The sequence below is a fragment of the Leuresthes tenuis genome, unplaced genomic scaffold (assembly GCF_036924035.1).
Source record: "Leuresthes tenuis unplaced genomic scaffold, fLeuTen1.0.hap1 SCAF_1, whole genome shotgun sequence".
Taxonomy (NCBI): Eukaryota; Metazoa; Chordata; class Actinopteri; order Atheriniformes; family Atherinopsidae; genus Leuresthes; species Leuresthes tenuis.
The window spans coordinates 42659880-42687421 of NW_027325355.1; the positions used below are offsets into that span (position 1 = coordinate 42659880).

At 44.7% G+C, this 27542-nt stretch overlaps 1 non-coding gene and 48 pseudogenes across 1 annotated transcript; all 49 read left to right on the forward strand.

The window, feature by feature from the left end:
- Nucleotides 1–6346: 6346 nt before the first annotated feature.
- On the forward strand, nt 6347–6465 carry LOC140296777 (5S ribosomal RNA; annotated as a pseudogene).
- Nucleotides 6466–6734: 269 nt separating this feature from the next.
- LOC140316024 (5S ribosomal RNA) lies at nt 6735–6853 on the forward strand (annotated as a pseudogene).
- A 272-nt stretch (nt 6854–7125) lies between these two features.
- LOC140301836 (5S ribosomal RNA) lies at nt 7126–7244 on the forward strand (annotated as a pseudogene).
- A 272-nt stretch (nt 7245–7516) lies between these two features.
- LOC140289176 (5S ribosomal RNA) lies at nt 7517–7635 on the forward strand (annotated as a pseudogene).
- Nucleotides 7636–8293: 658 nt separating this feature from the next.
- On the forward strand, nt 8294–8412 carry LOC140299102 (5S ribosomal RNA). The gene has a single exon (XR_011914683.1). It is a non-coding gene; the product is annotated as a 5S ribosomal RNA (ribosomal RNA).
- Nucleotides 8413–8681: 269 nt separating this feature from the next.
- Nucleotides 8682–8800, forward strand: LOC140294289 (5S ribosomal RNA; annotated as a pseudogene).
- A 269-nt stretch (nt 8801–9069) lies between these two features.
- LOC140300676 (5S ribosomal RNA) lies at nt 9070–9188 on the forward strand (annotated as a pseudogene).
- A 269-nt stretch (nt 9189–9457) lies between these two features.
- Nucleotides 9458–9576, forward strand: LOC140296854 (5S ribosomal RNA; annotated as a pseudogene).
- Nucleotides 9577–9845: 269 nt separating this feature from the next.
- LOC140288553 (5S ribosomal RNA) lies at nt 9846–9964 on the forward strand (annotated as a pseudogene).
- A 269-nt stretch (nt 9965–10233) lies between these two features.
- On the forward strand, nt 10234–10352 carry LOC140285278 (5S ribosomal RNA; annotated as a pseudogene).
- Nucleotides 10353–11009: 657 nt separating this feature from the next.
- Nucleotides 11010–11128, forward strand: LOC140294484 (5S ribosomal RNA; annotated as a pseudogene).
- A 269-nt stretch (nt 11129–11397) lies between these two features.
- Nucleotides 11398–11515, forward strand: LOC140296183 (5S ribosomal RNA; annotated as a pseudogene).
- Nucleotides 11516–11784: 269 nt separating this feature from the next.
- LOC140296931 (5S ribosomal RNA) lies at nt 11785–11903 on the forward strand (annotated as a pseudogene).
- A 237-nt stretch (nt 11904–12140) lies between these two features.
- LOC140290535 (5S ribosomal RNA) lies at nt 12141–12259 on the forward strand (annotated as a pseudogene).
- A 269-nt stretch (nt 12260–12528) lies between these two features.
- Nucleotides 12529–12647, forward strand: LOC140293829 (5S ribosomal RNA; annotated as a pseudogene).
- A 269-nt stretch (nt 12648–12916) lies between these two features.
- Nucleotides 12917–13035, forward strand: LOC140314288 (5S ribosomal RNA; annotated as a pseudogene).
- A 660-nt stretch (nt 13036–13695) lies between these two features.
- On the forward strand, nt 13696–13814 carry LOC140288394 (5S ribosomal RNA; annotated as a pseudogene).
- Nucleotides 13815–14083: 269 nt separating this feature from the next.
- Nucleotides 14084–14202, forward strand: LOC140300677 (5S ribosomal RNA; annotated as a pseudogene).
- A 269-nt stretch (nt 14203–14471) lies between these two features.
- Nucleotides 14472–14590, forward strand: LOC140281476 (5S ribosomal RNA; annotated as a pseudogene).
- A 269-nt stretch (nt 14591–14859) lies between these two features.
- On the forward strand, nt 14860–14978 carry LOC140293225 (5S ribosomal RNA; annotated as a pseudogene).
- Nucleotides 14979–15247: 269 nt separating this feature from the next.
- LOC140288554 (5S ribosomal RNA) lies at nt 15248–15366 on the forward strand (annotated as a pseudogene).
- A 657-nt stretch (nt 15367–16023) lies between these two features.
- On the forward strand, nt 16024–16141 carry LOC140294429 (5S ribosomal RNA; annotated as a pseudogene).
- Nucleotides 16142–16410: 269 nt separating this feature from the next.
- On the forward strand, nt 16411–16529 carry LOC140299939 (5S ribosomal RNA; annotated as a pseudogene).
- Nucleotides 16530–16766: 237 nt separating this feature from the next.
- On the forward strand, nt 16767–16885 carry LOC140290536 (5S ribosomal RNA; annotated as a pseudogene).
- Nucleotides 16886–17154: 269 nt separating this feature from the next.
- On the forward strand, nt 17155–17273 carry LOC140293830 (5S ribosomal RNA; annotated as a pseudogene).
- A 269-nt stretch (nt 17274–17542) lies between these two features.
- LOC140266635 (5S ribosomal RNA) lies at nt 17543–17661 on the forward strand (annotated as a pseudogene).
- Nucleotides 17662–18321: 660 nt separating this feature from the next.
- LOC140288395 (5S ribosomal RNA) lies at nt 18322–18440 on the forward strand (annotated as a pseudogene).
- Nucleotides 18441–18709: 269 nt separating this feature from the next.
- On the forward strand, nt 18710–18828 carry LOC140300679 (5S ribosomal RNA; annotated as a pseudogene).
- Nucleotides 18829–19097: 269 nt separating this feature from the next.
- On the forward strand, nt 19098–19216 carry LOC140281481 (5S ribosomal RNA; annotated as a pseudogene).
- A 269-nt stretch (nt 19217–19485) lies between these two features.
- On the forward strand, nt 19486–19604 carry LOC140293227 (5S ribosomal RNA; annotated as a pseudogene).
- Nucleotides 19605–19873: 269 nt separating this feature from the next.
- Nucleotides 19874–19992, forward strand: LOC140288555 (5S ribosomal RNA; annotated as a pseudogene).
- Nucleotides 19993–20649: 657 nt separating this feature from the next.
- On the forward strand, nt 20650–20767 carry LOC140294430 (5S ribosomal RNA; annotated as a pseudogene).
- A 269-nt stretch (nt 20768–21036) lies between these two features.
- LOC140299941 (5S ribosomal RNA) lies at nt 21037–21155 on the forward strand (annotated as a pseudogene).
- Nucleotides 21156–21392: 237 nt separating this feature from the next.
- Nucleotides 21393–21511, forward strand: LOC140290537 (5S ribosomal RNA; annotated as a pseudogene).
- A 269-nt stretch (nt 21512–21780) lies between these two features.
- LOC140296642 (5S ribosomal RNA) lies at nt 21781–21899 on the forward strand (annotated as a pseudogene).
- A 269-nt stretch (nt 21900–22168) lies between these two features.
- On the forward strand, nt 22169–22287 carry LOC140266639 (5S ribosomal RNA; annotated as a pseudogene).
- Nucleotides 22288–22559: 272 nt separating this feature from the next.
- LOC140290018 (5S ribosomal RNA) lies at nt 22560–22678 on the forward strand (annotated as a pseudogene).
- A 269-nt stretch (nt 22679–22947) lies between these two features.
- On the forward strand, nt 22948–23066 carry LOC140292214 (5S ribosomal RNA; annotated as a pseudogene).
- Nucleotides 23067–23335: 269 nt separating this feature from the next.
- LOC140266652 (5S ribosomal RNA) lies at nt 23336–23454 on the forward strand (annotated as a pseudogene).
- Nucleotides 23455–23726: 272 nt separating this feature from the next.
- Nucleotides 23727–23845, forward strand: LOC140290019 (5S ribosomal RNA; annotated as a pseudogene).
- A 269-nt stretch (nt 23846–24114) lies between these two features.
- On the forward strand, nt 24115–24233 carry LOC140295984 (5S ribosomal RNA; annotated as a pseudogene).
- Nucleotides 24234–24505: 272 nt separating this feature from the next.
- Nucleotides 24506–24624, forward strand: LOC140290020 (5S ribosomal RNA; annotated as a pseudogene).
- A 269-nt stretch (nt 24625–24893) lies between these two features.
- On the forward strand, nt 24894–25012 carry LOC140292215 (5S ribosomal RNA; annotated as a pseudogene).
- Nucleotides 25013–25281: 269 nt separating this feature from the next.
- Nucleotides 25282–25400, forward strand: LOC140266655 (5S ribosomal RNA; annotated as a pseudogene).
- Nucleotides 25401–25672: 272 nt separating this feature from the next.
- LOC140294659 (5S ribosomal RNA) lies at nt 25673–25791 on the forward strand (annotated as a pseudogene).
- A 269-nt stretch (nt 25792–26060) lies between these two features.
- LOC140292216 (5S ribosomal RNA) lies at nt 26061–26179 on the forward strand (annotated as a pseudogene).
- Nucleotides 26180–26448: 269 nt separating this feature from the next.
- On the forward strand, nt 26449–26567 carry LOC140312029 (5S ribosomal RNA; annotated as a pseudogene).
- Nucleotides 26568–26836: 269 nt separating this feature from the next.
- LOC140294943 (5S ribosomal RNA) lies at nt 26837–26955 on the forward strand (annotated as a pseudogene).
- Nucleotides 26956–27224: 269 nt separating this feature from the next.
- On the forward strand, nt 27225–27343 carry LOC140293681 (5S ribosomal RNA; annotated as a pseudogene).
- The last annotated feature ends 199 nt before the right edge of the window (nt 27344–27542 follow it).

The window sequence follows — 27542 nt, forward strand, 5'->3', positions numbered from 1 at the left end:
AATGATGGGAGGCTTATTTACATTTACAGTTATACACATGTTGTGTGCTCCCCCCTACAGTAGGCTTTAGTAAAGTCCAAAGCACTGTGGTATGTTGGGGTGTTGCCACAATACAGGTTCGAATCCCACAAGAAACATGAAAATTAAACAGATGATAAACCTTGCAATAAGTGCAGAGGTGTGTGTAAACAATGTTGAGAAGATAAGAGAATAGAGAAAAGTGGATAAAGTGTACGTTTTTTCTCCTTTTCTTTTTCTCTCTCCCCCCCCCTCCTTCCTCTTTTTTTCCTTTTCCCCCCTTTCGGGCAGTCCCTTTTGCCCCTTTTTTGGCCGAAAGGTTAGCACTCTGGACTTTGAATCCAGTGATCCGAGTTCAAATCTCGGTGGAACCTACAGGTGTGCTGTCATGTTTGTGTTCTGGAAAGAAAATGAGTGGATGAGGTTAGTCAGTTGTCAAGTCACACCAGAGTGTGTGATTGACCAATTCCAAAGAGAGGGCTTAAATTGTTTAATGTTGAAAAAGTGAAACATTCAGCTGAGAGGGTCTGTGCTATTTGCCTTCTCACCTCCGGGTGTCACTAATTGAATCTATTTGATTTCTTCTTCCATATTAATTTGCAATGCATATATTTTTCCATGCTCTCCGTTTGGAATTTGGACACAGAAGCCAAAGGAGAAGGAAACAGGAAAAACAATCCCATGGTAACAATCAGCGACAAGGAGAACTACTCAAAAGCCTACATAATTAACCCGGTGCCCAACCATGGGCCAACCAATCATCCAATCAAGGAGCGGCAATTTCTGCCGGCCGGGATCTGAGCGCCAACTCCATGCGGTGCGCACAAGTTGGTACTGATTTAGGAAAAAGAGGATTGTACAATTTTACTCCTTGGTATGGATACTCTTTCAAAAAAGTCCAAAAAATAAAATATGTGGTTGACAAAACTGTGTGACTCAGTCCTTCAACACAAAAGGCAGGCAAAGGAAAATCAGCTGTCCTCTCTATCTAATCATAGGAGGATGGCCTGACTACGATCAGGGACCTGAGCAGCAAAGAATAGATAGACATGATAAATAGTTATATATATATATATATACATATATATATGTACATACTAGTCTCCAATACTACTATGATAAAAAGAGATCCAATGTACAGGTCTAAGTTGTACAGGAATGTGTTGTAGAAATTTGTTCTATATTTTTGTTGTAAATCCACAACAGGTTTCATCATCTGCTAATCCTGAAGGAGACACTAGTTGTAAAGGAATTTATTAATACATAAAAATGCTTATATTATAAGACTGAAACATCCTTGAACAGCAGATCACTGTAAAGACATACATATAATATTGTGATTATGTCAGTGGGTCAACAATTTTGTAAAGGCAACTTTACATAAAAAAATTTAAAATCTTGTAAAAATATAACAATGTAAACATAAAAACAGCAACCTCAAAACAAAACATAGCATGTTACCTGGATGGAAAACCATGCGTCTCTACAGCCTGAAGGAAGAAATCTTGGGCTGTTGATGACTTGTTGTTATTGGTAGCATGTCGGTACATGATCTTTGTGAGCATTTGGAAAACATAAAAACCACAGAAACACATTAAACATTAACTACAATAATATAAGAATAATAAATGAATGAAATATTGTTCCATGTGTAATGTTAGACTTAAAGCTATACTTACCTTTCTGGCATGTAGCACGGCACTTATTAAAAATTTAAACATGAAAAACTCCCCCTCCCTCCAAAGTCTCACCCTCTTCCCCCTGCCTGACCTGTGACGCTCCCTTCCTCCCTGACGTGTGAGGTGAGAAAGTGATGGTGCGTTCCATCTCCCCCGGATGTCGGAGCGGAGAATGTTGTCAAGTTATCAGCGGTCCAGTTACCACGTCCATCAAGGCTATTCTTGTGCTTGCCGTGTCCGAATATAAACAACTTGTGATCTACAACGGCCTGCGTTGTAGTTCGCGTGTAATTTCAACACCTGGTGGCTTGCTTTTCCATTTTAGTGCGCCATAAGCTTATTAGGAGCATTTTAAGCTTACAAAAGAAAAGTATAGCTTTAAATAAATTAAGTTGAATATTATATCACACACTATAATCTCCATGGGGACACTGACCTTTCTTGAAGAGACATCTATTCCAAACATTACCACACCATATCTGTTCAATAAAAATGTATCAATTGTTTAACGCAGCTACATCGTGGTCCATTACACCAGATTCCAGAACTCTGCAGAATGTATGCCATAGACCATTTTTTAAATCAATATATAAATATATAATGTCCATGTGATGTCCTTTGCTGTCAGCTTACCTGATCAACTTGTGGTTGGTATCTATATGTACGAGTGACAGAGGAGCTGCGACATTGTAGGTCCTTCTCACAACACATCCGAGGCTTGTCATTCTCTGTAGTATTCCTACCCTATCAACCCGGTGCATCGAATCCCACACTCTGTCCACTGAACTCTGTGGCCTAAAGCCCTAAGACGACCTTTTACCATTCTGTGACCTGTAGGAAAAGAAGTGAAAACCACTTTTATTTAAGATATATTGATTGATAATCATGTAAACAAACAATTTAGGCATTTAACTTTTTCTCAGGTATACATGCTATGATGACCGTTGCTATGATAATGTCCAGGACTCTCCACTAAGGCACAGAAAATTTAAAAAATAATATTGATAGCCTTTAGGCTATAAAAATAGCAGTCATTAAAGTAGCCGGCCCTCAGCTAGACTTAGTTGTGGAGCCTATATGGCCGGCAATTTCAAATGTTACTTTTATGGCACAAATCTTTTTATAATGCTATGGACAAGTGCATGATATAATTCAAATAAAAACTTTCTGTAAAAAGCACCAACCCAAATTCTGGGAGTCTTGCTTGATGGCAGAGACCAAGCTGTCAAGTTCATCATCTGTCATTTTACTGTAGCCTTCCCTTTTTGAGAGGCCCCACTGTCGCATTCTGCGTTTCAGTGTTCTCACTGATACACCAGCAGTGTGGAAATACAGGGGGCAGAGAGGTCAATTTCAATCAAATGCTGGACGTGGTCTTTGGAAAAAAACATATGCTGGCTTGTTCACAGATACGAGACTTGTGTTCTTTTCACTGATTTTTACTGTGGTCTTCATCGTCGGCTTTCACCACAAGTACACCGTAGAACTGATAAAACACAAATGATGTACAAATATTACATTACACATGCCTCAACTAAAAGAAAATATATTATTTACAAACACAAACTTACATACCACTTTGGCCTGCAAGTGGACAAACCGGTAAACTTAAAACCGCTTATGGTCTTCGTTGATTGCTTTCTTTATTGGATCCATATCAATGATACCAGTTTACCGGACCGCTTTTTTAAACCGGAAGTGACATCACCGTCACCTTAAACTAAACTTATCAAGTTTTAACTTTTAACTTTTACCTAACACCAAATGTTATTAACTATATCCTTTAAACATTGCTAAATATTAAATATATACATCAAAACACTTAAAACAAACGTGTTATACGGACATTCTCTATGGCCATAAAATCATAGCTGCATCTAGTGGCGAAACATAAATATAACTGCCGTTACATTGCCTGTTTGACAGTTTAAAGCGGCTGCACGTGCACTTTTTCTATCTGGCCTCAGTACATTTCTGAAATGTATTCATTTGTGTTTGGAAAACATTGGAAACTTTATTTCTGAGTCCACATCAGTGGGTTCTGGTTGTTAGCACATAGATGAGGAGACAGTTCAAGTAGTTTAAATTTTTAATAAGTGCCGTGCTACATGCCAGAAAGGTAAGTATAGCTTTAAGTCTAACATTACACATGGAACAATATTTCATTCATTTATTATTCTTATATTATTGTAGTTAATGTTTAATGTGTTTCTGTGGTTTTTATGTTTTCCAAATGCTCACAAAGATCATGTACCGACATGCTACCAATAACAACAAGGCATCAACAGCCCAAGATTTCTTCCTTCAGGCTGTAGAGACGCATGGTTTTCCATCCAGGTAACATGCTATGTTTTGTTTTGAGGTTGCTGTTTTTATGTTTACATTGTTATATTTTTACAAGATTTTAAATTTTTTTATGTAAAGTTGCCTTTACAAAATTGTTGACCCACTGACATAATCACAATATTATATGTATGTCTTTACAGTGATCTGCTGTTCAAGAATGTTTCAGTCTTATAATATAAGCATTTTTATGTATTAATAAATTCCTTTACAACTAGTGTCTCCTTCAGGATTAGCAGATGATGAAACCTGTTGTGGATTTACAACAAAAATATAGAACAAATTTCTACAACACATTCCTGTACAACTTAGACCTGTACATTGGATCTCTTTTTATCATAGTAGTATTGGAGACTAGTATGTACATATATATATGTATATATATATATATATAACTATTTATCATGTCTATCTATTCTTTGCTGCTCAGGTCCCTGATCGTAGTCAGGCCATCCTCCTATGATTAGATAGAGAGGACAGCTGATTTTCCTTTGCCTGCCTTTTGTGTTGAAGGACTGAGTCACACAGTTTTGTCAACCACATATTTTATTTTTTGGACTTTTTTGAAAGAGTATCCATACCAAGGAGTAAAATTGTACAATCCTCTTTTTCCTAAATCAGTACCAACTTGTGCGCACCGCATGGAGTTGGCGCTCAGATCCCGGCCGGCAGAAATTGCCGCTCCTTGATTGGATGATTGGTTGGCCCATGGTTGGGCACCGGGTTAATTATGTAGGCTTTTGAGTAGTTCTCCTTGTCGCTGATTGTTACCATGGGATTGTTTTTCCTGTTTCCTTCTCCTTTGGCTTCTGTGTCCAAATTCCAAACGGAGAGCATGGAAAAATATATGCATTGCAAATTAATATGGAAGAAGAAATCAAATAGATTCAATTAGAGACACCCGGAGGTGAGAAGGCAAATAGCACAGACCCTCTCAGCTGAATGTTTCACTTTTTCAACATTAAACAATTTAAGCCCTCTCTTTGGAATTGGTCAATCACACACTCTGGTGTGACTTGACAACTGACTAACCTCATCCACTCATTTTCTTTCCAGAACACAAACATGACAGCACACCTGTAGGTTCCACCGAGATTTGAACTCGGATCACTGGATTCAAAGTCCAGAGTGCTGACCTTTCGGCCAAAAAAGGGGCAAAAGGGACTGCCCGAAAGGGGGGAAAAGGAAAAAAAGAGGAAGGGGGGGGGGAGAAAAGGAGAAAAAACGTACACTATATCCACTTTTCTCTATTCTCTTATCTTCTCAACATTGTTTACACACACCTCTGCACTTATTGCAAGGTTTATCATCTGTTTAATTTTCATGTTTCTTGTGGGATTCGAACCTGTATTGTGGCAACACCCCAACATACCACAGTGCTTTGGACTTTACTAAAGCCTACTGTAGGGGGCAGCACACAAAATGTGTATAACTGTAAATGTAAATAAGTCTCCCATCATTTTTCCCCTCTTTTTTTGGTACACTCAATTATTTGAGAGACTAGCTATCTATCTGTATCACTATTTGTGCAACACAAGTGAATGAAACAAATTCCAAATTGAGCAAAGAAAGTATTTTTAAAAAATCTTTGGTTGAGACAAAGAGTGTTGGGTTTTGTTAATAAATGTAAAATAATTCTCCAAGTAATTCTGGCTTCACTTTTGACAATTGCATTAAATGGATGTCACTCACACTCACTGTCGTCCTGTTTTGCAAAGGGAAATTAAATAAAAATGTGAAGGCTGTTCTTGGTTCAAGTAAAATTATCAAACTTTATTAACATTGTAACAATAATCACACAGTAACAGACGAGCAATCATCTGCGAACAGACAGACAGACAGACAGACACTTAACGTAAACTTAACGCCGCAGTTAAAACGTCGCACCTATCGTACCTATATAATGCACATTTGTCACAGTTATTGTTGCTTACGGCCACACCACCCTGAATAAGTCTGATCTCGGAAGCCAAGCAGGGTTGGGCCTTGTTAGTATTTGGATGGGAGACTGCTTGGGAATACCAAGTGCTGTAGGTTTTTTCTTTTCTCTCTACAACCTGCATGTCTTTTGTTGCAACGTCTGATCACCCTGTGACACATGAGGAAGTTGGTCATCTTCAGCTGCTGCTGCTTTATTGGCAGACACGAAGTGATCTGAGAGTCTCATTTTCAGCTGGAGAAAATTATCACGTCAGGGAACAAGATGTGCCCACTACATATCAGCCTTTCTCGGCAATTATCTGGTTACATAGAGGAACCATATGATTCCATTGCCTATATAATGCACATTTGTCACAGAGATTGTTGCTTACGGCCAAACCACCCTGAATATGTCTGACCTCGTCTGATCTCAGAAGCCAAGGAGGTTTGGGCGTGGTTAGTACTTTGATGAGAGACCGCTTGGGAATACCAGGTGATGTAAGCTTTTTCTCTTCTCTCTACCACCTGCATGTCTTTTGTTGCAACGTCTGATCACCCTGTGACACGTGAAGAAGTTCGTCATCTTCAGCTGCTGCTGCTTTTTTGGCAGACACGAAGTGATCTGAGAGTCTCAGTTTCAGCTGTAGAGAATAATCACATCAGGGAAGAAGATGTGCCCACTACAAGTTAGCCTTTCTTGGCAATTATCTGGTTGCATAGAGGAACCGTATGATTCCAGTACCTATATAATGCACATTTGTCACAGACATTGTTACTTACGGCCACACCACCCTGAATATGCCCAACCTCGTGTGATCTCGGAACCCAAGCAGGGTTGGGCCTGGTTAGTACTTCGATGGGAGACCTCTTGGGAATACCAGGTGCTGTAAGCTTCTTCTCTTCTGTCTACCACCTCCATGTCTTTTGTTGCAACGTCTGATCATCCTGTGACACATGAGGAAGTTGGTCATCTTCAGCAGCTGCTGCTTCTTTGTTGGCAGACACGAAGTGATCTGAGAGTCTCAGTTTCAGCTGCAGAAAATAATCACATGGGGGAAGAAGATGTGCCCGCTACACATCAGCCTTTCTCTGCAATTAACTGGTTGCATAGAGGAACCGTATGATTCCAGTACCTATATAATGGACATTTGTCAGAGATATTGTTGCTTACGGCCACACCACCCTGAATAAGCCCGACCTCGTCTGATCTCGGAAGCAGAGCAGGTTTGGGCCTGGTTAGTACTTCGATGGGAGACCTCTTGGGAATACCAGGTGCTGTAAGCTTCTTCTCTTCTCTCTACCACCTGCATGTCTTTTGTTGCAACGTCTGATCATCCTGTGACACATGAGGAAGTTGGTCATCTTCAGCAGCTGCTGCTTCTTTGTTGGCAGACACGAAGTGATCTGAGAGTCTCAGTTTCAGCTGCAGAAAATAATCACATCGGGGAAGAACATGTGCCCACTACAAGTCAGCCTTTCTCGGCAATTATCTGGTTACATAGAGGAAGTGTATGATTCCAGTACTTATATAATGCACATTTGTCACAGATATTGTTGCTTACGGCCACACCACCCTGAATAAGCCCGACCTCGTCTGATCTTGGAAGCCAAGCAGGTTTGGGCCTGGTTAGTACTTGGATGGGAGACTGCTTGGGAATACCAGGTGCTTTAAGCTTTTTCTCTTCTCTCTACCACCTGCATGTCTTTTGTTGCAACGTCTGATCACCTTGTGACACATGAGGAAGTTGGTCATCTTCAGCTGCTGCTGCTTTGTTGGCAGACACGAAGTGATCTGAGAGTCTCATTTTCAGCTGGAGAGAATTATCACGTCAGGGAAGAAGATGTGCCCACTACAAGTCAGCCTTTCTCGGCAATTATCTGGTTGCATAGAGGAACCGTATGATTCCAGTACCTATATAATGCACATTTGTCAGAGACATTGTTGCTTACGGCCACACCACCCTGAATAAGCCCCACCTCGTCTGATCTCGGACGCCAAGCAGGGTTGTAACTGCTTACTACTTGGATGGGAGACAGCTTGTGAATAACCAGGTGCTGTAAGCTTTTTCTCTTCTCTCTACCACCTGCATGTCTTTTGTTGCAATGTCTGATCACCCTGTGACACGTGAAGAAGTTGGTCATCTTCAGCTGCTGCTGCTTTGTTGATAGACACGAGGTGATCTGAGAGTCTCAGTTTCAGCTCCAGAGAATAATCACATCAAGGAGGAAGATGAATCCACTACAAGTCAGCCTTTTTCGGCAATTATCTGGTTATACAGAGGAAGTGTATGATTCCAGTACCTATATAATGCACATTTGTCACCGATATTGTTGCTTACGGCCACACCACCCTGAATAAGCCCAACCTCGTCTGATCTCGGAAGCCAAGCAGGGTTGGGCCTGGTTAGTACTTGAATGGGAGACCGCTTGGGAATACCAGGTGCTGTAAGCTTTTTCTCTTCTCTCTACCACCTGCATGTCTTTTGTTGCAACGTCTGATCACCCTGTGACACATGAGGAAGTTGGCCATCTTCAGCTGCTGCTGCTTTGTTGGAAGACACGAAGTGATCTGAGAGTCTCAGTTTCAGCTAAAGAGAATAATCACTTCAGGGAAGAAGATGTGCCCACTACAGATCAGCCTTTCTCAGCAATTATCTGGTTACATAGAGGAACCGTATGATTCCTGTACTTATATAATGCACATTTGTCAGACACATTGTTGCTTACGGCCACACCACCCTGAACATGCCCGACCTCGTCTGATCTCGGAAGCCAAGCAGGGTTGAACCTCCTTAGTACTTGTATGGGAGACTGCTTGGGAATACCAGGTGCTGTAAGCTTCTTCTCTTCTCTCTACCACCTGCATGTCTTTTGTTGCAACGTCTGATCACCCTGTGACACATGAGGAAGTTGGTCATCTTCAGCTGCTGCTGCTTTGTTGGCTGACACGAAGTGATCTGAGAGTCTCAGTTTAAGTTGCAGAGAATGATCACATCAGAGAAGATGATTTGCCCGCTACACATCAGCCTTTCTCGGCAATTATCTGGTTGCATAGAGGAACCGTATGATTCCAGTACCTATATAATGCACATTTGTCAGAGACATTGTTGCTTACGGCCACACCACCCTGAACATGCCCGACCTCGTCTGATCTCGGAAGCCAAGGAGGGTTGGGCCTGGTTAGTACTTAAATGGGAGACCGCTTGGGAATACCAGGAGCTGTAAGCTTTTTGTCTTCTCTCGACCACCTGCATGTCTTTTGTTGCAACGTCTGATCACCCTGTGACACATGACGAAGTTGGTCATCTTCAGCTGCTGCTGCTTTGTTGGCAGACACGAAGTGATCTGAGAGTCTCAGTTTCAGCTGCAGAGAATAATCACATCAGGGAAGAAGATGTGCCCATAACAAGTCAGCCTTTCTCTGCAATTATCTGGTTACATAGAGGAATTGTATGATTCCAGTACCTATATAATGCACATTTGTCACAGAAATTGTTCCTTACGGCCACACCACCCTGAATAAGCCCGACCTCGTCTTATCTCGGAAGCCAAGGAGGGTTGGGCCTGGTTAGTACTTTAATGGGAGACTGCTTGGGAATACCAGGTTCTGTAAGAGTTTTCTCTTCTCTCTACAACCTGCATGTCTTTTGTTGCAACGTCTGATCACCCTGTGACACATGAGGAAGTTGGTCATCTTCAGCTGCTGCTGCTTTGTTGGCAGACACGAAGTGATCTGAGAGTCTCAGTTTCAGCTGCAGAGAATAATCACATCAGGGAAGAAGATGTTTCCATAACAAGTCAGCCTTTCTCTGCAATTATCTGGTTACATAGAGGAAGTGTATGATTCCAGTACCTATATAATGCACATTTGTCACAGAAATTGTTCCTTACGGCCACACCACCCTGAATAAGCCCGACCTCGTCTGATCTCGGAAGCCAAGGAGGGTTGGGCCTGGTTAGTACTTTAATGGGAGACTGCTTGGGAATACCAGGTGCTGTAAGCGTTTTCTCTTCTCTCTACAACCTGCATGTCTTTTGTTGCAACGTCTGATCACCCTGTGACACATGAGGAAGTTGGTCATCTTCAGCAGCTTCTGCTTTGTTGGCAGACACGAAGTGATCTGAGAGTCTCAGTTTCAGCTGAAGAGAATGATCACATCAGAGAAGATGATACACCCGCTACACATTAGCCTTTCTCGGCAATTATCTGGTTGCATAGAGGAACCGTATGATTCCAGTGCCTATATAATGCACATTTGTCAGATACATTGCTGCTTACGGCCACACCACCCTGAACATGCCCGACCTCGTCTGATCTCAGGAGCCAAGCAGGGTTGGTCCTGGTTAGTACTTGAATGGGAGACTGCTTGGGAATACCAGGTGCTGTAAGCGTTTTCTCTTCTCTCTACAACCTGCATGTCTTTTGTTGCAACGTCTGATCACCCTGTGACACATGAGGAAGTTGGTCATCTTCAGCAGCTGCTGCTTTGTTGGCAGACACGAAGTGATCTGAGAGTCTCAGTTTCAGCTGAAGAGAATGATCACATCAGAGAAGATGATATGCCCACTACACATCAGCCTTTCTCGGCAATTATCTGGTTTCATAGAGCAAGTGTATGATTCCAGTACCTATATAATTCACATTTGTAACAGATATTGTCGCTTACCGCCACACCACCCTGAATAAGCCCCACCTTGTCTTATCTCGGAAGCCAAGCAGGGTTGGGTCTGGTTTGTACTTCAATGGGAGACTGCTTGGGAATACCAGGTGCTGTAAGCTGTTTCTCTTCTCTCTACCACCTGCATGTGTTTTGTTGCAACGTCTGATCACCCTGTGACACATGAGGAAGTTGGTCATCTTCAGCTGCTGCTGCTTTGTTGGCAGACACGAAGTGATCTAAGAGTCTCAGTTTCAGCTGAAGAGAATGATCACATCAGAGAAGATGATATCCCCACTACACATCAGCCTTTCTCGGCAATTATCTGGTTTCATAGAGGAAGTGTATGATTCCAGTACCTATATAATTCACATTTGTAACAAATATATTTGCTTACCGCCACACCACCCTGAATAAGCCCGACCTCGTCTGATCTCGGACGCCAAGCAGGGTTGTACCTGGTTAGTACTTGGATAGGAGACAGCTTGGGAATACCAGGTGCTGTAAGCTTTTTCTCTTCTCTCGACCACCTGCATGTCTTTTGTTGCAACGTCTGATCACCCTGTGACACGTGAAGAAGTTGGTCATCTTCAGCTCCTGCTGCTTTGTTGGCAGACATGAGGTAATCTGAGAGTCTCAGTTTCAGCTGGAGAGAATAATCACATCAGAGAAGATGATTTGTCCGCTACAAGTCAGCTTTTCTCTGCAATTATTTGGTTGCATAGAGGAACCGTATGATTCCAGTACCTATATAATGCACATTTGTCAGAGACATTGTTGCTTACGGCCACACCACCCTGAATAAGCCCGACCTCGTCTGATCTCGGAAGCCAAGCAGGTTTAGGCCTGCTTAGTATTTGATGGGAGACTGCTTGGGAATACCAGGTGCTGTAAGCTTTTTCTCTTCTCTCTACCACCTGCATGTCTTTTGTTGCAACGTCTGATCACCCTGTGACACGTGAAGAAGCTGGTCATCTTCAGCTGCTGCTGCTTTGTTGATAGACACGAGGTGATCTGAGAGTCTCAGTTTCAGCTCCAGAGAATAATCACATCAAGGAGGAAGATGAACCCACTATAAGTCAGCCTTTTTCGGCAATTATCTGGTTATACAGAGGAAGTGTATGATTCCAGTACCTATATAATGCACATTTGTCACCGATATTGTTGCTTACGGCCACACCACCCTGAATAAGCCCAACCTCGTCTGATCTCGGAAGCCAAGCAGGGTTGGGCCTCCTTAGTACTTGGATGGGAGACTGCTTGGGTATACCAGGTCCTGTAAGCTTCTTCTCTTCTCTCTACCACCTGCATGTCTTTTGTTGCAACTTCTGATCACCCTGTGACACATGAGGAAGTTGGTCATCTTCAGCTGCTGCTGCTTTGTTGGCTGACACGAAGTGATCTGAGAGTCTCAGTTTCAGTTGCAGATAATGATCACATCAGAGAAGATGATTATCTGGTTCCATAGAGGAACCGTATGATTCCAGTACCTATATAATGCACATTTGTCAGAGACATTGTTGCTTACGGCCACACCACCCTGAATAAGCCCGACCTCGTCTGATCTCGGACGCCAAGCAGGGTTGTACCTGGTTAGTACTTGGATGGGAGACAGCTTGGGAATACCAGGTGCTGTAAGCTTTTTCTCTTCTCTCTACCACCTGCATGTCTTTTGTTGCAACGTCTGATCACCCTGTGACACGTGAAGAAGTTGGTCATCTTCAGCTGCTGCTGCTTTGTTGGCTGACACGAAGTGATCTGAGAGTCTCAGTTTCAGTTGCAGATAATGATCACATCAGAGAAGATGATTTCCCCGCTACACATCAGCCTTTCTCGGCAATTATCTGGTTGCATAGAGGAACCGTATGATTCCAGTACCTATATAATGCACATTTGTCAGAGACATTGTTGCTTACGGCCACACCACCCTGAATAAGCCCGACCTCGTCTGATCTCGGACGCCAAGCAGGGTTGTACCTGGTTAGTACTTGGATGGGAGACAGCTTGGGAATACCAGGTGCTGTACGCTTTTTCTCTTCTCTCTACCACCTGCATGTCTTTTGTTGCAACGTCTGATCACCCTGTGACACGTGAAGAAGTTAGTCATCTTCAGCTGCTGCTGCTTTGTTGATAGACACGAGGTGATCTGAGAGTCTCAGTTTCAGCTCCAGAGAATAATCACATCAAGGAGGAAGATGAACCCACTACAAGTCAGCCTTTTTCGGCAATTATCTGGTTATACAGAGGAAGTGTATGATTCCAGTACCTATATAATGCACATTTGTCACCGATATTGTTGCTTACGGCCACACCACCCTGAATGAGCCCGACCTCGTCTGATCTCGGAAGCCAAGCACGGTTGGGCCTGGTTAGTACTTGAATGGGAGACCGCTTGGGAATACCAGGTACCTTAAGCTTTTTCTCTTCTCTCTACCACCTGCATGTCTTTTGTTGCAACGTCTGATCACCCTGTGACACATGAGGAAGTTTGTCATCTTCAGCTTCTGCTGCTTTGTTGGCAGACACGAAGTGATCTGAGAGTCTCATGTTCAGCTGGAGAAAATTATCACGTCAGGGAAGAAGATGATTTGCCCGCTACACATCAGCCTTTCTCGGCAATTATCTGGTTGCATAGAGGAACCGTATGATTCCAGTACCTATATAATGCACATTTGTCAGAGACATTGTTGCTTACGGCCACACCACCCTGAATAAGCCCCACCTTGTCTTATCTCGGACGCCAAGCAGGGTTGTACCTGGTTAGTACTTAGATGGGAGTCTGCTTGGGATTACCAGGTGCTGTAAGCTTTTTGTCTTCTCTCGACCACCTGCATGTCTTTTGTTGCAACGTCTGATCACCCTGTGACACATGAGGAAGTTGGTCATCTTCAGCTCCTGCTGCTTTGTTGATAGACACGAGGTGATCTGAGAGTCTCAGTTTCAGTTGCAGAGAATGATCACATCAGAGAAGAAGATGTGCCCACTACAAGTCAGCTTTTCTCTGCAATTATCTGGTTGCATAGAGGAACCGTATGATTCCAGTACCTATATAATGCACATTTGTCACAGACATTGTCGCTTACGGCCACACCACCCTGAATAAGCCCGACCTCGTCTGATCTCGGACGCCAAGCAGGGTTGTACCTGGTTAGTACTTGGATTGGAGTCAGCTTGGGAATACCAGGTGCTGTAAGCTTTTTCTCTTCTCTCTACCACCTGCATGTCTTTTGTTGCAACGTCTGATCACCCTGTGACACATGAGGAAGTTGGTCATCTTCAGCTGCTGCTGCTTTGTTGGCTGACACGAAGTGATCTGAGAGTCTCAGTTTAAGTTGCAGAGAATGATCACATCAGAGAAGATGATTTGCCCGCTACACATCAGCCTTTCTCGGCAATTATCTGGTTGCATAGAGGAACCGTATGATTCCTGTACCTATATAATGCACATTTGTCAGAGACATTGTTGCTTACGGCCACACCACCCTGAACATGCCCGACCTCGTCTGATCTCGGAAGCCAAGGAGGGTTGGGCCTGGTTAGTACTTAAATGGGAGACCGCTTGGGAATACCAGGAGCTGTAAGCTTTTTGTCTTCTCTCGACCACCTGCATGTCTTTTGTTGCAACGTCTGATCACCCTGTGACACATGACGAAGTTGGTCATCTTCAGCTGCTGCTGCTTTGTTGGCAGACACGAAGTGATCTGAGAGTCTCAGTTTCAGCTGCAGAGAATAATCACATCAGGGAAGAAGATGTGCCCATAACAAGTCAGCCTTTCTCTGCAATTATCTGGTTACATAGAGGAATTGTATGATTCCAGTACCTATATAATGCACATTTGTCACAGAAATTGTTCCTTACGGCCACACCACCCTGAATAAGCCCGACCTCGTCTGATCTCGGAAGCCAAGGAGGGTTGGGCCTGGTTAGTACTTAAATGGGAGACCGCTTGGGAATACCAGGAGCTGTAAGCTTTTTGTCTTCTCTCGACCACCTGCATGTCTTTTGTTGCAACGTCTGATCACCCTGTGACACATGACGAAGTTGGTCATCTTCAGCTGCTGCTGCTTTGTTGGCAGACACGAAGTGATCTGAGAGTCTCAGTTTCAGCTGCAGAGAATAATCACATCAGGGAAGAAGATGTGCCCATAACAAGTCAGCCTTTCTCTGCAATTATCTGGTTACATAGAGGAATTGTATGATTCCAGTACCTATATAATGCACATTTGTCACAGAAATTGTTCCTTACGGCCACACCACCCTGAATAAGCCCGACCTCGTCTGATCTCGGAAGCCAAGGAGGGTTGGGCCTGGTTAGTACTTTAATGGGAGACTGCTTGGGAATACCAGGTTCTGTAAGAGTTTTCTCTTCTCTCTACAACCTGCATGTCTTTTGTTGCAACGTCTGATCACCCTGTGACACATGAGGAAGTTGGTCATCTTCAGCTGCTGCTGCTTTGTTGGCAGACACGAAGTGATCTGAGAGTCTCAGTTTCAGCTGCAGAGAATAATCACATCAGGGAAGAAGATGTTTCCATAACAAGTCAGCCTTTCTCTGCAATTATCTGGTTACATAGAGGAAGTGTATGATTCCAGTACCTATATAATGCACATTTGTCACAGAAATTGTTCCTTACGGCCACACCACCCTGAATAAGCCCGACCTCGTCTGATCTCGGAAGCCAAGGAGGGTTGGGCCTGGTTAGTACTTTAATGGGAGACTGCTTGGGAATACCAGGTGCTGTAAGCGTTTTCTCTTCTCTCTACAACCTGCATGTCTTTTGTTGCAACGTCTGATCACCCTGTGACACATGAGGAAGTTGGTCATCTTCAGCAGCTGCTGCTTTGTTGGCAGACACGAAGTGATCTGAGAGTCTCAGTTTCAGCTGAAGAGAATGATCACATCAGAGAAGATGATATGCCCACTACACATCAGCCTTTCTCGGCAATTATCTGGTTTCATAGAGCAAGTGTATGATTCCAGTACCTATATAATTCACATTTGTAACAGATATTGTCGCTTACCGCCACACCACCCTGAATAAGCCCCACCTTGTCTTATCTCGGAAGCCAAGCAGGGTTGGGTCTGGTTTGTACTTCAATGGGAGACTGCTTGGGAATACCAGGTGCTGTAAGCTGTTTCTCTTCTCTCTACCACCTGCATGTGTTTTGTTGCAACGTCTGATCACCCTGTGACACATGAGGAAGTTGGTCATCTTCAGCTGCTGCTGCTTTGTTGGCAGACATGAGGTAATCTGAGAGTCTCAGTTTCAGCTGGAGAGAATAATCACATCAGAGAAGAAGATGTGCCCACTACAAGTCAGCTTTTCTCTGCAATTATTTGGTTGCATAGAGGAACCGTATGATTCCAGTACCTATATAATGCACATTTGTCACAGACATTGTCGCTTACGGCCAAACCACCCTGAATAAGCCCGACCTCGTCTGATCTCGGAAGCCAAGCAGGTTTAGGCCTGCTTAGTACTTGATGGGAGACTGCTTGGGAATACCAGGTGCTGTAAGCTTTTTCTCTTCTCTCTACCACCTCCATGTCTTTTGTTGCAACGTCTGATCACCCTGTGACACGTGAAGAAGCTGGTCATCTTCAGCTGCTGCTGCTTTGTTGATAGACACGAGGTGATCTGAGAGTCTCAGTTTCAGCTCCAGAGAATAATCACATCAAGGAGGAAGATGAACCCACTATAAGTCAGCCTTTTTCGGCAATTATCTGGTTATACAGAGGAAGTGTATGATTCCAGTACCTATATAATGCACATTTGTCACCGACATTGTTGCTTACGGCCACACCACCCTGAATAAGCCCAACCTCGTCTGATCTCGGAAGCCAAGCAGGGTTGGGCCTGGTTAGTACTTGGATGGGAGACTGCTTGGGAATACCAGGTGCTGTAAGCTTCTTCTCTTCTCTCTACCACCTGCATGTCTTTTGTTGCAACTTCTGATCACCCTGTGACACATGAGGAAGTTGGTCATCTTCAGCTGCTGCTGCTTTGTTGGCTGACACGAAGTGATCTGAGAGTCTCAGTTTCAGTTGCAGATAATGATCACATCAGAGAAGATGATTATCTGGTTGCATAGAGGAACCGTATGATTCCAGTACCTATATAATGCACATTTGTCAGAGACATTTTTGCTTACGGCCACACCACCCTGAATAAGCCCGACCTCGTCTGATCTCGGACGCCAAGCAGGGTTGTACCTGGTTAGTACTTGGATGGGAGACAGCTTGGGAATACCAGGTGCTGTAAGCTTTTTCTCTTCTCTCTACCACCTGCATGTCTTTTGTTGCAACGTCTGATCACCCTGTGACACGTGAAGAAGTTGGTCATCTTCAGCTGCTGCTGCTTTGTTGGCTGACACGAAGTGATCTGAGAGTCTCAGTTTCAGTTGCAGATAATGATCACATCAGAGAAGATGATTTCCCCGCTACACATCAGCCTTTCTCGGCAATTATCTGGTTGCATAGAGGAACCGTATGATTCCAGTACCTATATAATGCACATTTGTCAGAGACATTGTTGCTTACGGCCACACCACCCTGAATAAGCCCGACCTCGTCTGATCTCGGACGCCAAGCAGGGTTGTACCTGGTTAGTACTTGGATGGGAGACAGCTTGGGAATACCAGGTGCTGTACGCTTTTTCTCTTCTCTCTACCACCTGCATGTCTTTTGTTGCAACGTCTGATCACCCTGTGACACGTGAAGAAGTTAGTCATCTTCAGCTGCTGCTGCTTTGTTGATAGACACGAGGTGATCTGAGAGTCTCAGTTTCAGCTCCAGAGAATAATCACATCAAGGAGGAAGATGAACCCACTACAAGTCAGCCTTTTTCGGCAATTATCTGGTTATACAGAGGAAGTGTATGATTCCAGTACCTATATAATGCACATTTGTCACCGATATTGTTGCTTACGGCCACACCACCCTGAATAAGCCCGACCTCGTCTGATCTCGGAAGCCAAGCACGGTTGGGCCTGGTTAGTACTTGAATGGGAGACCGCTTGGGAATACCAGGTACCTTAAGCTTTTTCTCTTCTCTCTACCACCTGCATGTCTTTTGTTGCAACGTCTGATCACCCTGTGACACATGAGGAAGTTTGTCATCTTCAGCTTCTGCTGCTTTGTTGGCAGACACGAAGTGATCTGAGAGTCTCATGTTCAGCTGGAGAAAATTATCACGTCAGGGAAGAAGATGATTTGCCCGCTACACATCAGCCTTTCTCGGCAATTATCTGGTTGCATAGAGGAACCGTATGATTCCAGTACCTATATAATGCACATTTGTCAGAGACATTGTTGCTTACGGCCACACCACCCTGAATAAGCCCCACCTTGTCTTATCTCGGACGCCAAGCAGGGTTGTACCTGGTTAGTACTTAGATGGGAGTCTGCTTGGGATTACCAGGTGCTGTAAGCTTTTTGTCTTCTCTCGACCACCTGCATGTCTTTTGTTGCAACGTCTGATCACCCTGTGACACATGAGGAAGTTGGTCATCTTCAGCTCCTGCTGCTTTGTTGATAGACACGAGGTGATCTGAGAGTCTCAGTTTCAGTTGCAGAGAATGATCACATCAGAGAAGAAGATGTGCCCACTACAAGTCAGCTTTTCTCTGCAATTATCTGGTTGCATAGAGGAACCGTATGATTCCAGTACCTATATAATGCACATTTGTCACAGACATTGTCGCTTACGGCCACACCACCCTGAATAAGCCCGACCTCGTCTGATCTCGGACGCCAAGCAGGGTTGTACCTGGTTAGTACTTGGATTGGAGTCAGCTTGGGAATACCAGGTGCTGTAAGCTTTTTCTCTTCTCTCTACCACCTGCATGTCTTTTGTTGCAACGTCTGATCACCCTGTGACACATGAGGAAGTTGGTCATCTTCAGCTGCTGCTGCTTTGTTGGCTGACACGAAGTGATCTGAGAGTCTCAGTTTAAGTTGCAGAGAATGATCACATCAGAGAAGATGATTTGCCCGCTACACATCAGCCTTTCTCGGCAATTATCTGGTTGCATAGAGGAACCGTATGATTCCTGTACCTATATAATGCACATTTGTCAGAGACATTGTTGCTTACGGCCACACCACCCTGAACATGCCCGACCTCGTCTGATCTCGGAAGCCAAGGAGGGTTGGGCCTGGTTAGTACTTAAATGGGAGACCGCTTGGGAATACCAGGAGCTGTAAGCTTTTTGTCTTCTCTCGACCACCTGCATGTCTTTTGTTGCAACGTCTGATCACCCTGTGACACATGACGAAGTTGGTCATCTTCAGCTGCTGCTGCTTTGTTGGCAGACACGAAGTGATCTGAGAGTCTCAGTTTCAGCTGCAGAGAATAATCACATCAGGGAAGAAGATGTGCCCATAACAAGTCAGCCTTTCTCTGCAATTATCTGGTTACATAGAGGAATTGTATGATTCCAGTACCTATATAATGCACATTTGTCACAGAAATTGTTCCTTACGGCCACACCACCCTGAATAAGCCCGACCTCGTCTGATCTCGGAAGCCAAGGAGGGTTGGGCCTGGTTAGTACTTAAATGGGAGACCGCTTGGGAATACCAGGAGCTGTAAGCTTTTTGTCTTCTCTCGACCACCTGCATGTCTTTTGTTGCAACGTCTGATCACCCTGTGACACATGACGAAGTTGGTCATCTTCAGCTGCTGCTGCTTTGTTGGCAGACACGAAGTGATCTGAGAGTCTCAGTTTCAGCTGCAGAGAATAATCACATCAGGGAAGAAGATGTGCCCATAACAAGTCAGCCTTTCTCTGCAATTATCTGGTTACATAGAGGAATTGTATGATTCCAGTACCTATATAATGCACATTTGTCACAGAAATTGTTCCTTACGGCCACACCACCCTGAATAAGCCCGACCTCGTCTGATCTCGGAAGCCAAGGAGGGTTGGGCCTGGTTAGTACTTTAATGGGAGACTGCTTGGGAATACCAGGTTCTGTAAGAGTTTTCTCTTCTCTCTACAACCTGCATGTCTTTTGTTGCAACGTCTGATCACCCTGTGACACATGAGGAAGTTGGTCATCTTCAGCTGCTGCTGCTTTGTTGGCAGACACGAAGTGATCTGAGAGTCTCAGTTTCAGCTGCAGAGAATAATCACATCAGGGAAGAAGATGTTTCCATAACAAGTCAGCCTTTCTCTGCAATTATCTGGTTACATAGAGGAAGTGTATGATTCCAGTACCTATATAATGCACATTTGTCACAGAAATTGTTCCTTACGGCCACACCACCCTGAATAAGCCCGACCTCGTCTGATCTCGGAAGCCAAGGAGGGTTGGGCCTGGTTAGTACTTTAATGGGAGACTGCTTGGGAATACCAGGTGCTGTAAGCGTTTTCTCTTCTCTCTACAACCTGCATGTCTTTTGTTGCAACGTCTGATCACCCTGTGACACATGAGGAAGTTGGTCATCTTCAGCAGCTGCTGCTTTGTTGGCAGACACGAAGTGATCTGAGAGTCTCAGTTTCAGCTGAAGAGAATGATCACATCAGAGAAGATGATATGCCCACTACACATCAGCCTTTCTCGGCAATTATCTGGTTTCATAGAGCAAGTGTATGATTCCAGTACCTATATAATTCACATTTGTAACAGATATGTTCGCTTACCGCCACACCACCCTGAATAAGCCCCACCTTGTCTTATCTCGGAAGCCAAGCAGGGTTGGGTCTGGTTTGTACTTCAATGGGAGACTGCTTGGGAATACCAGGTGCTGTAAGCTGTTTCTCTTCTCTCTACCACCTGCATGTGTTTTGTTGCAACGTCTGATCACCCTGTGACACATGAGGAAGTTGGTCATCTTCAGCTGCTGCTGCTTTGTTGGCAGACATGAGGTAATCTGAGAGTCTCAGTTTCAGCTGGAGAGAATAATCACATCAGAGAAGAAGATGTGCCCACTACAAGTCAGCTTTTCTCTGCAATTATTTGGTTGCATAGAGGAACCGTATGATTCCAGTACCTATATAATGCACATTTGTCACAGACATTGTCGCTTACGGCCAAACCACCCTGAATAAGCCCGACCTCGTCTGATCTCGGAAGCCAAGCAGGTTTAGGCCTGCTTAGTACTTGATGGGAGACTGCTTGGGAATACCAGGTGCTGTAAGCTTTTTCTCTTCTCTCTACCACCTGCATGTCTTTTGTTGCAACGTCTGATCACCCTGTGACACGTGAAGAAGCTGGTCATCTTCAGCTGCTGCTGCTTTGTTGATAGACACGAGGTGATCTGAGAGTCTCAGTTTCAGCTCCAGAGAATAATCACATCAAGGAGGAAGATGAACCCACTATAAGTCAGCCTTTTTCGGCAATTATCTGGTTATACAGAGGAAGTGTATGATTCCAGTACCTATATAATGCACATTTGTCACCGATATTGTTGCTTACGGCCACACCACCCTGAATAAGCCCAACCTCGTCTGATCTCGGAAGCCAAGCAGGGTTGGGCCTGGTTAGTACTTGGATGGGAGACTGCTTGGGAATACCAGGTGCTGTAAGCTTCTTCTCTTCTCTCTACCACCTGCATGTCTTTTGTTGCAACTTCTGATCACCCTGTGACACATGAGGAAGTTGGTCATCTTCAGCTGCTGCTGCTTTGTTGGCTGACACGAAGTGATCTGAGAGTCTCAGTTTCAGTTGCAGATAATGATCACATCAGAGAAGATGATTATCTGGTTGCATAGAGGAACCGTATGATTCCAGTACCTATATAATGCACATTTGTCAGAGACATTTTTGCTTACGGCCACACCACCCTGAATAAGCCCGACCTCGTCTGATCTCGGACGCCAAGCAGGGTTGTACCTGGTTAGTACTTGGATGGGAGACAGCTTGGGAATACCAGGTGCTGTAAGCTTTTTCTCTTCTCTCTACCACCTGCATGTCTTTTGTTGCAACGTCTGATCACCCTGTGACACGTGAAGAAGTTGGTCATCTTCAGCTGCTGCTGCTTTGTTGGCTGACACGAAGTGATCTGAGAGTCTCAGTTTCAGTTGCAGATAATGATCACATCAGAGAAGATGATTTGCCCGCTACACATCAGCCTTTCTCGGCAATTATCTGGTTGCATAGAGGAACCGTATGATTCCAGTACCTATATAATGCACATTTGTCAGAGACATTGTTGCTTACGGCCACACCACCCTGAATAAGCCCGACCTTGTCTAATCTCGGACGCCAAGCAGGGTTGTACCTGGTTAGTACTTGGATGGGAGACAGCTTGGGAATACCAGGTGCTGTAAGCTTTTTCTCTTCTCTCTACCACCTGCATGTCTTTTGTTGCAACGTCTGATCACCCTGTGACACGTGAAGAAGTTGGTCATCTTCAGCTGCTGCTGCTTTGTTGATAGACACGAGGTGATCTGAGAGTCTCAGTTTCAGCTCCAGAGAATAATCACATCAAGGAGGAAGATGAACCCACTACAAGTCAGCCTTTTTCGGCAATTATCTGGTTATACAGAGGAAGTGTATGATTCCAGTACCTATATAATGCACATTTGTCACCGATATTGTTGCTTACGGCCACACCACCCTGAATAAGCCCGACCTCGTCTGATCTCGGAAGCCAAGCACGGTTGGGCCTGGTTAGTACTTGAATGGGAGACCGCTTGGGAATACCAGGTACCTTAAGCTTTTTCTCTTCTCTCTACCACCTGCATGTCTTTTGTTGCAACGTCTGATCACCCTGTGACACATGAGGAAGTTGGTCATCTTCAGCTTCTGCTGCTTTGTTGGCAGACACGAAGTGATCTGAGAGTCTCATGTTCAGCTGGAGAAAATTATCACGTCAGGGAAGAAGATGATTTGCCCGCTACACATCAGCCTTTCTCGGCAATTATCTGGTTGCATAGAGGAACCGTATGATTCCAGTACCTATATAATGCACATTTGTCAGAGACATTGTTGCTTACGGCCACACCACCCTGAATAAGCCCGACCTCGTCTGATCTCGGACGCCAAGCAGGGTTGTACCTGGTTAGTACTTGGATAGGAGACAGCTTGGGAATACCAGGTGCTGTAAGCTTTTTCTCTTCTCTCTACCACCTGCATGTCTTTTGTTGCAACGTCTGATCACCCTGTGACACGTGAAGAAGTTGGTCATCTTCAGCTGCTGCTGCTTTGTTGATAGACACGAGGTGATCTGAGAGTCTCAGTTTCAGTTGCAGAGAATGATCACATCAGAGAAGATGATTTGTCCGCTACACATCAGCCTTTCTCGGCAATTATCTGGTTGCATAGAGGAACCGTATGATTCCAGTACCTATATAATGCACATTTGTCAGAGACATTGTTGCTTACGGCCACACCACCCTGAATAAGCCCGACCTCGTCTGATCTCGGACGCCAAGCAGGGTTGTACCTGGTTAGTACTTGGATAGGAGTCAGCTTGGGAATACCAGGTGCTGTAAGCTTTTTCTCTTCTCTCTACCACCTGCATGTCTTTTGTTGCAACGTCTGATCACCCTGTGACACGTGAAGAAGTTGGTCATCTTCAGCTGCTGCTGCTTTGTTGATAGACACAAGGTGATCTGAGAGTCTCAGTTTCAGCTCCAGAGAATAATCACATCAAGGAGGAAGATGAATCCACTACAAGTCAGCCTTTTTCGGCAATTATCTGGTTATACAGAGGAAGTGTATGATTCCAGTACCTATATAATGCACATTTGTCACCGATATTGTTGCTTACGGCCACACCACCCTGAATAAGCCCGACCTCGTCTGATCTCGGAAGCCAAGCACGGTTGGGCCTGGTTAGTACTTGAATGGGAGACCGCTTGGGAATACCAGGTACCTTAAGCTTTTTCTCTTCTCTCTACCACCTGCATGTCTTTTGTTGCAACGTCTGATCACCCTGTGACACATGAGGAAGTTGGTCATCTTCAGCTTCTGCTGCTTTGTTGGCAGACACGAAGTGATCTGAGAGTCTCATGTTCAGCTGGAGAAAATTATCACGTCAGGGAAGAAGATGATTTGCCCGCTACACATCAGCCTTTCTCGGCAATTATCTGGTTGCATAGAGGAACCGTATGATTCCAGTACCTATATAATGCACATTTGTCAGAGACATTGTTGCTTACGGCCACACCACCCTGAATAAGCCCGACCTCGTCTGATCTCGGACGCCAAGCAGGGTTGTACCTGGTTAGTACTTGGATAGGAGACAGCTTGGGAATACCAGGTGCTGTAAGCTTTTTCTCTTCTCTCTACCACCTGCATGTCTTTTGTTGCAACGTCTGATCACCCTGTGACACGTGAAGAAGTTGGTCATCTTCAGCTGCTGCTGCTTTGTTGATAGACACGAGGTGATCTGAGAGTCTCAGTTTCAGTTGCAGAGAATGATCACATCAGAGAAGATGATTTGTCCACTACACATCAGCCTTTCTCGGCAATTATCTGGTTGCATAGAGGAACCGTATGATTCCAGTACCTATATAATGCACATTTGTCAGAGACATTGTTGCTTACGGCCACACCACCCTGAATAAGCCCGACCTCGTCTGATCTCGGACGCCAAGCAGCGTTGTACCTGGTTAGTACTTGGATAGGAGTCAGCTTGGGAATACCAGGTGCTGTAAGCTTTTTCTCTTCTCTCTACCACCTGCATGTCTTTTGTTGCAACGTCTGATCACCCTGTGACACATGAGGAAGTTGGTCATCTTCAGCTTCTGCTGCTTTGTTGGCAGACACGAAGTGATCTGAGAGTCTCATGTTCAGCTGGAGAAAATTATCACGTCAGGGAAGAAGATGATTTGCCCGCTACACATCAGCCTTTCTCGGCAATTATCTGGTTGCATAGAGGAACCGTATGATTCCAGTACCTATATAATGCACATTTGTCAGAGACATTGTTGCTTACGGCCACACCACCCTGAATAAGCCCGACCTCGTCTGATCTCGGACGCCAAGCAGGGTTGTACCTGGTTAGTACTTGGATAGGAGACAGCTTGGGAATACCAGGTGCTGTAAGCTTTTTCTCTTCTCTCTACCACCTGCATGTCTTTTGTTGCAACGTCTGATCACCCTGTGACACGTGAAGAAGTTGGTCATCTTCAGCTGCTGCTGCTTTGTTGATAGACACGAGGTGATCTGAGAGTCTCAGTTTCAGTTGCAGAGAATGATCACATCAGAGAAGATGATTTGTCCGCTACACATCAGCCTTTCTCGGCAATTATCTGGTTGCATAGAGGAACCGTATGATTCCAGTACCTATATAATGCACATTTGTCAGAGACATTGTTGCTTACGGCCACACCACCCTGAATAAGCCCGACCTCGTCTGATCTCGGACGCCAAGCAGGGTTGTACCTGGTTAGTACTTGGATAGGAGTCAGCTTGGGAATACCAGGTGCTGTAAGCTTTTTCTCTTCTCTCTACCACCTGCATGTCTTTTGTTGCAACGTCTGATCACCCTGTGACACGTGAAGAAGTTGGTCATCTTCAGCTGCTGCTGCTTTGTTGATAGACACGAGGTGATCTGAGAGTCTCAGTTTCAGCTCCAGAGAATAATCACATCAAGGAGGAAGATGAATCCACTACAAGTCAGCCTTTTTCGGCAATTATCTGGTTATACAGAGGAAGTGTATGATTCCAGTACCTATATAATGCACATTTGTCACCGATATTGTTGCTTACGGCCACACCACCCTGAATAAGCCCGACCTCGTCTGATCTCGGAAGCCAAGCACGGTTGGGCCTGGTTAGTACTTGAATGGGAGACCGCTTGGGAATACCAGGTACCTTAAGCTTTTTCTCTTCTCTCTACCACCTGCATGTCTTTTGTTGCAACGTCTGATCACCCTGTGACACATGAGGAAGTTGGTCATCTTCAGCTTCTGCTGCTTTGTTGGCAGACACGAAGTGATCTGAGAGTCTCATGTTCAGCTGGAGAAAATTATCACGTCAGGGAAGAAGATGATTTGCCCGCTACACATCAGCCTTTCTCGGCAATTATCTGGTTGCATAGAGGAACCGTATGATTCCAGTACCTATATAATGCACATTTGTCAGAGACATTGTTGCTTACGGCCACACCACCCTGAATAAGCCCGACCTCGTCTGATCTCGGACGCCATGCAGGGTTGTACCTGGTTAGTACTTGGATAGGAGACAGCTTGGGAATACCAGGTGCTGTAAGCTTTTTCTCTTCTCTCTACCACCTGCATGTCTTTTGTTGCAACGTCTGATCACCCTGTGACACGTGAAGAAGTTGGTCATCTTCAGCTGCTGCTGCTTTGTTGATAGACACGAGGTGATCTGAGAGTCTCAGTTTCAGTTGCAGAGAATGATCACATCAGAGAAGATGATTTGTCCGCTACACATCAGCCTTTCTCGGCAATTATCTGGTTGCATAGAGGAACCGTATGATTCCAGTACCTATATAATGCACATTTGTCAGAGACATTGTTGCTTACGGCCACACCACCCTGAATAAGCCCGACCTCGTCTGATCTCGGACGCCAAGCAGGGTTGTACCTGGTTAGTACTTGGATAGGAGTCAGCTTGGGAATACCAGGTGCTGTAAGCTTTTTCTCTTCTCTCTACCACCTGCATGTCTTTTGTTGCAACGTCTGATCACCCTGTGACACGTGAAGAAGTTGGTCATCTTCAGCTGCTGCTGCTTTGTTGATAGACACAAGGTGATCTGAGAGTCTCAGTTTCAGCTCCAGAGAATAATCACATCAAGGAGGAAGATGAATCCACTACAAGTCAGCCTTTTTCGGCAATTATCTGGTTATACAGAGGAAGTGTATGATTCCAGTACCTATATAATGCACATTTGTCACCGATATTGTTGCTTACGGCCACACCACCCTGAATAAGCCCAACCTCGTCTGATCTCGGAAGCCAAGCAGGGTTGGGCCTGGTTAGTACTTGAATGGGAGACCGCTTGGGAATACCAGGTGCCTTAAGCTTTTTCTCTTCTCTCTACCACCTGCATGTCTTTTGTTGCAACGTCTGATCACCCTGTGACACATGAGGAAGTTGGCCATCTTCAGCTGCTGCTGCTTTGTTGGAAGACACGAAGTGATCTGAGAGTCTCAGTTTCAGCTAAAGAGAATAATCACTTCAGGGAAGAAGATGTGCCCACTACAGATCAGCCTTTCTCAGCAATTATCTGGTTACATAGAGGAACCGTATGATTCCTGTACTTATATAATGCACATTTGTCAGACACATTGTTGCTTACGGCCACACCACCCTGAACATGCCCGACCTCGTCTGATCTCGGAAGCCAAGCAGGGTTGAACCTCCTTAGTACGTGGATGGGAGACTGCTTGGGAATACCAGGTGCTGTAAGCTTCTTCTCTTCTCTCTACCACCTGCATGTCTTTTGTTGCAACTCCTGATCACCCTGTGACACATGAGGAAGTTGGTCATCTTCAGCTGCTGCTGCTTTGTTGGCTGACACGAAGTGATCTGAGAGTCTCAGTTTCAGTTGCAGATAATGATCACATCAGAGAAGATGATTTGCCCGCTACACAACAGCCTTTCTCGGCAATTATCTGGTTGCATAGAGGAACCGTATGATTCCAGTACCTATATAATGCACATTTGTCAGAGACATTGTTGCCTACGGCCACACCACCCTGAATAAGCCCGACCTCGTCTGATCTCGGACGCCAAGCAGGGTTGTACCTGGTTAGTACTTGGATGGGAGACAGCTTGGGAATACCAGGTGCTGTAAGCTTTTTCTCTTCTCTCTACCACCTGCATTTCTTTTGTTGCAACGTCTGATCACCCTGTGACACGTGAAGAAGTTAGTCATCTTCAGCTGCTGCTGCTTTGTTGATAGACACGAGGTGATCTGAGAGTCTCAGTTTCAGCTGCAGAGAATAATCACATCAAGGAGGAAGATGAACCCACTACAAGTCAGCCTTTTTCGGCAA